The 6,000-nt window shown below is 36.5% G+C and overlaps 1 protein-coding gene across 1 annotated transcript in view; it reads right to left on the bottom strand.

The window, feature by feature from the left end:
• Nucleotides 1-6,000, bottom strand: part of LOC111227530 (voltage-dependent N-type calcium channel subunit alpha-1B-like) — a 180,934-nt gene that overhangs the window by 97,509 nt on the left and 77,425 nt on the right. The gene's annotated exons all lie outside the window — the stretch shown is intronic.

Genomic DNA, 6,000 nt, shown 5'->3' on the forward strand with positions numbered 1-6,000 from the left:
CTATCTTTATCTTAATCTACCTGCAGCCATTGTTTCTTGTCCTGCTGATAACCACTATGGTGGCTGAGCAAAGATGTCTGACTCTCCACCTCCAAAACAGATCAACACAAACAGATAAACTGAGGATTGTGTGAAACAAAGCAGGAGCAGCGTCTGCAGCCGCCTGGACATGAGGATGTGAAAAAATAGAACTAAGGTAACCAAATTATTTCCTTTTAAAGAAAAGCAGAGGAGAAGGAGAAACATTAGTGAACAGCATCTCCCTGATCTGCATCTGACAAAGGACTTAGTTGCATGTTGATCCCCATCTCTCTCTTTCCCTCCCCTTATTTTCTCTCATCTTTCTTCATAAAGGCTTAAAGATTAAAAACAAAAGCGCTGAAAGAATCTAGTAAGAAAGCTGCTAATAACATACTTTGCTATTAAAAGGTATAAAGTTTATTTGAAAGTAGTAAATACAAATACAAACATTTATCATGTCTGTAAATTTACCAAACTAATTGTTATTTCAATTTAATTACAATTGCATTAAATTTTGGTAACTTTTGTAAGAATCAGGTCTTTTTCTTAGTAGTTTTGGCAATCAATACTATCTTATATTAACATACTGGAAACGTCAATGTTATATCATATATATATATGATATAACATTGACATTTCCAGTATATATATATATATATATATATATATGTGTGTGTGTGTGTGTGTGTGTATATATGTATATATATATATATATACATATATATATGTATATATACAGTATAACATAACAGTATGTAATATATATGTTACACATTTTATATCCCACATTTTAATGATACTTAATGAAAAAATAATCAATTCAATGGAACCCTGATTGAATCACTGATGTATTGTGAGAACATTAAATGTCATCTATCTTATAACAGATAAAAAATGTCCATTGCCATTGTATTGCTTTGTCAACATTAAGGTTGAGGTTATTCCATAACAATAAGGCAGTTTTCAGTTTAAATGAGGTGAGTGGGAAATTAGATATGTGAGACGAGGCAGAAAGGGAGGGGTGGAGCAGAAGAAGAAACAGACAGAGAGAAAGAGACAGAGAGAGAGAGGAAGGCAGACTATTGAAATAACAGAGCAGGGGATCTCCAGTCCACCCCCACCCCTCAGTCATTGGTGTGTCTCCCACACAGCAGAGGGGGAAGCTCTATTCTGCATTGCAGTGGCTGCCTGCCTGCCTGGCTTCCTCAGGGTGTTTCTGTTTGTATATGAGCTGCCAGTGTGTCTACATCTCATTCTGTGGCTACACATCTTTCTCTCTGTAATGTGTGAGCAGTGCATACATGTGTGCTGGTTGAGTGTACAGTGTGTGTGTTTGAGTGAGCACTATATTGTGTGTATATATACTGTATATATACACACAATATATACAGTATATATATATATATATATATATATCAAAAACCAAGCTGTGCTCTTTTCTAGGTAATTGTATCATATCATTAATTGTAGTTGCTCTTTTTAGACTGAACATCTATATATTTCAGCTAATTGTAGGATATTATCAATTGTTTTGTCTGTTTGTTTTTGCTGCTGTTGCTGTCTCTTCTTAGACTATAAATCACAATCAATGTATTTATATATAATATGACATGCATGTATATAAAATATAATATAGTATTTGACTCTTTCATATCTGTAGCGTGTTGTGGTTTTATGATAATGAAAACTGACTGTTTTAATTACACTGTACAAGAGTTAGCAATAGCTATAAACTCTCTATGCAACACATCAGTTCCATGCTGATGAATTTTAATTAGTTCTCTCAAGACATTACTGAGATGTGACGTTCACGGGATCCGGACAGACGTACGACAGACAACCCACAATCATAATAACACTCCAGCCAGTTATTACGTAGCTTGAGAAGTTGTTCTAGCTAACATGTCCAAACATTTAAATGACATAGAGCAACACTATCATCCGATTTGAAGTGTGTGACACATTGCCAGCTAGGTGACAGTCAAAGTATAAGTCAAACAAGCTATAGATGTGAGAGGAGTTTGTAGATTAAGTGACTGTGGTTTAAACTTTGATCACACCCACATCTCATCCCACACTGTCCACACTGATAGAATAAATACTGAGTGAATGGCCCCTGGGGGTCTGCAGCCTCTCAACCCTGCATGTATCTGCTCTCATGCCTGCTCTGAAGCTCAGATCGTGGCCTTTAAACAATGACATGGCCCCCGCATGGCCCTGCCAGACAGCATCAGTGACCTTCCACCTCCAAAGTAACTGTAAGGCCATCTGACAACTTCTGTGGAGAGAGCAGGAAACAGGAACGATAATACAACCACAGAGGGGGCAGCTAAAGGCTACCTGCCCTCTACAGCTTCTGTCAAGCCTTTCTCTCTGTGTATACAGTACAGGATGGATGTACAGGATGTGAATATGAAGATGAGAGTGGCTAATGGCAAGATGGAGGTTGTAAACTTTAAACCTGAGATGCTTATGTGTAGAAATATATTAAACGATGGGATGTGAGAGCTGATGCACTAGTAGGATGCCTCAGTTCATCAGGCAAGGCCTTCTAAAGCTGTGGAGCAAAGTCTTGAACAAGGCTAATCTGGCCTAGAAATAAACAAGTCATGAGACCCCCAACGGGACCTCAGATAGTAAACAGGCTAATAGGGCATTTAGGGAAATAAAAGAAAAAATGATAAATTGATAAATAAATAAAATAATAGGGAAATAATAAAAAAAAAATAGGGAAGCAATTTTCTCACTACATTTGGTGAATTTTAAACCCTTCAGCTACTTTTATTTCATAAAGCTAGCAAGTTAGCAACATTTGATTTTTTGAGTTAACAATAGTGAATTTATTCCAGTGATGATACTACAGTTACAAAGTCTGAGCAACAGCCTGGATAAAACTGTTTTTTTGTATAAATAGGTAGTTGCTTCAGTTTAGTTTAATCTAATTATCTTTAGATTAAAAAAATAACAATCTTGTATGTATGTGCAGCTTTACTGAAAATAGCTGTCAATGCTGCTTCTGAGATGTAGCTGCAAATCTTCCAGGGAATGACATGGGGCCCCTTTAGGGAGGTTTCCTACTGAGATGTCATTGCAAACCACATGTTGGTTGTTTAAGTGGGAGAGAGAAAGAGAGAGAGAGAGAGAGAGAAAGAGGGAGAGAGCAGGACAAAGCGAATCAATGGTCCCTGTTGATATTGTAGTGGGTATGGTGTGGTACAGGTTCATATACTTGAGTGTTGTCAGAATAAAAATGAAACTTAATATTATAATTGTGAAGGGAGGGAGCATGTACCAAGAAAAAAGAACTTAACCCTGTGGTACCAAGTGAGTTTAGTAGCAGAGGAAGATTTCGTTATAGAAACAGGAAACGAACCATGATGAGATCAAGAGATAGACTAAAAGGACTGAAATGGAAGTGAGGAGGTAGTGAACTGTACAAGTCAAAATAAAAGTCAAGGGAAATAAAAGTGTTATATTAAGTAAACAAAAGAAGATAGGTGAATGAATAAATGAATGAATGAATGAATTAATTGTTTTGTACATTTAATTTACACATCATTCATTCATTCACCTATCTTCTAACATTACCCTGGTACAGTGTTGTGCATCACATTTTTAGTGAAGACTCAGACAGATTATATTTATATACAGATTTTAAATGTAACTCATGTCTGTGATTCTTCAGTGGTGTTCAATAATTCATTTAGTTTGGGAGTGGCAATGATTTGGGGCTGGTGATGGATGGTACAAGGAGGTTCTGTTGAAAGAGAATATCGGCCTTTACTTATTTAAAAAAAAATGGAACAAATGAACTTGAACTAGTTCATTTTTGGAACTGTGAACTGGAACAACACTGCCCTGGTATAAATCTTTTGCTTGTTTAATGTTACACTTTTATGTCCTCTTGGCTTTTATTTTGACTTTTTTACAGTTCACTTCCTCTTCCTGTCTTGAACCCAGCCCCGCTCCGTTAGTCTATATACTATCTCTGCCAATTGAGAAATGAAAGAATGAATTTGCAAAAAACAAGATTGGACCCCATTTTTAACTTTGGTTGTCTTGCTTTTTGTCTGGAAACAAAAAACGAATACACCATGTGATTTTCTAAAACAAAATTTCCATTTTGGTTTTGAAACAAATACAGATTTTTTTATTTTTTTTTTTTTCAAATTACAAATGAATTAATACTTATCTGATGATACCCAAACGCAGCAAGTGTTTCTGATAAGGATTAAATTAAGTATTAAAAACATTATCATTTTTTGTACTTTAAAATAATATCATCTAATGATACAGTTTAGAGTAAGAAATCTGCCTTTAAAAAAGCCACATCAGTTATCCTGCTCACTGGTTTGAGCTTGTTAGGAGCAGATAATCACAATGGCTTACACATTGTCATGATAAGATAAAAGACTGAAAAAACTCTGAGGAAAATTATGGACATTAAAATGACAGCAAAGTGAAACAAACACATTAATGGCTCCACTGATCTGACTTAGCAGTTTCTTCACTATAATCAAACTCCACTCCCAGTGGCACCCAATAAATTGCCGTTAAAATTAAGCAAACCAGAAAAAGTTGAGATGCATTATCATTCCACAAATTAAATGAAGTCTTTGAGGAACAGCAAGTCTGATTTAAAAAAGATTTCCACAGTGAGGAAATAGATTCCACAGCAGCAGGGAGAAACGTTACCTCATCAGTGAGGGCAGAGACGCCAGATGGAACATGGAGTACTGAGGCTTCTTTCAAAAATTAATGGCCTTAACATTAAGCAACAGGGGAGTGAATGGGAATACAACTCTGTCCTCATCTGTCCATCTGTCTGAATGAGCTGAAGTAGATAAAGAAAAAGAAGGAATAGCAGTTCCCACAAACAACAAAAGATTAACACTATATATCTAGATTTAAATTTATATATGTTAATTTGGGGAGAGTATGAAATAGAGTGCAAAGTAAGACTTGGCAGCTGGGGTATATAAATTCAAATTTAAATTTTACATGGGTTGATGAAATAGTTTGTTATTTTACACAAGGTTGACACTGACATAAAATTTGGGTGAGAAAAACAGAATGTACCTTTAAACCTCCAGTTACTTATTTACAAAGAAACATCAACTTTCATCATTTTGAGCCTAAAATTCACTCTCTTTTAGCTATGTTATTGTCTCTACCAATTCCTCAAGGAAATGTTTGGTTTTATAGATGCTTCATGCTCCACTTTGTTCAGCAGCTAATTGCTAAAAGTTTCTCCCATTCAGTGCTGAGCAGGTAGAGCACAGTGGAAATGATGGTATTAGCAGAGATAGTGAACTTAAACAGTAAAGTTGTGATCTGGACAGTATAAACCTCTGAAGAAAGAAAAGGAAACAGAGAAGAGAAATGTAGATTCAGGCGAGAATTCTCTGTAGGTTTATCACTGTGATGAGAGACACTTTTCACATACACTAGGTCAAAGTAGTAACAGTAGTGTCAGCTGGTTTCAGCCTAGTGTCAGCTGGTTTCAGCCTAGTAATAGCTGGTTTCAGCCTAGTGTCAGCTAGTTTTGGCCTAGTGTCAGCTGGTTTCAGTCTAGTGTCAGCTGGTTTCAGTCGAGTACCAGCTGGTTTCAGCCTAGTAATAGCTGGTTTCAGCCTAGTGTCAGCTGGTTTCAGTCTATTGTCAGCTGGTTTCAGTCTAGTACTCGCTGGTTTCAGTCTAGTGTCAGTTGGTTTCAGTCTAGCGTCAGCTCCGCTGGTTTCAGCCTAGTGTCAGCTGGTTTCAGTCTAGTACTAGCTGGTGTCCATGCTGGTTATTTAACCACACACACACATATATATATATATATATATATATATATTTATGCATTCAGCTGACCAATGGTGGAACTATAATCACTCAGTCAGTCAGTCACAGACATTGGCTGGTTGCACAAGAGTTGAGGATGGGCAACAACACCCAGGGACTGCTGGTGCTGAAGAGAGAAGATAATAACTGCAA

This window comes from Seriola dumerili, unplaced genomic scaffold (assembly GCF_002260705.1).
Source record: "Seriola dumerili isolate Sdu_G_001 unplaced genomic scaffold, Sdu_1.0 BDQW01000017.1, whole genome shotgun sequence".
NCBI lineage: Eukaryota > Metazoa > Chordata > Actinopteri > Carangiformes > Carangidae > Seriola > Seriola dumerili.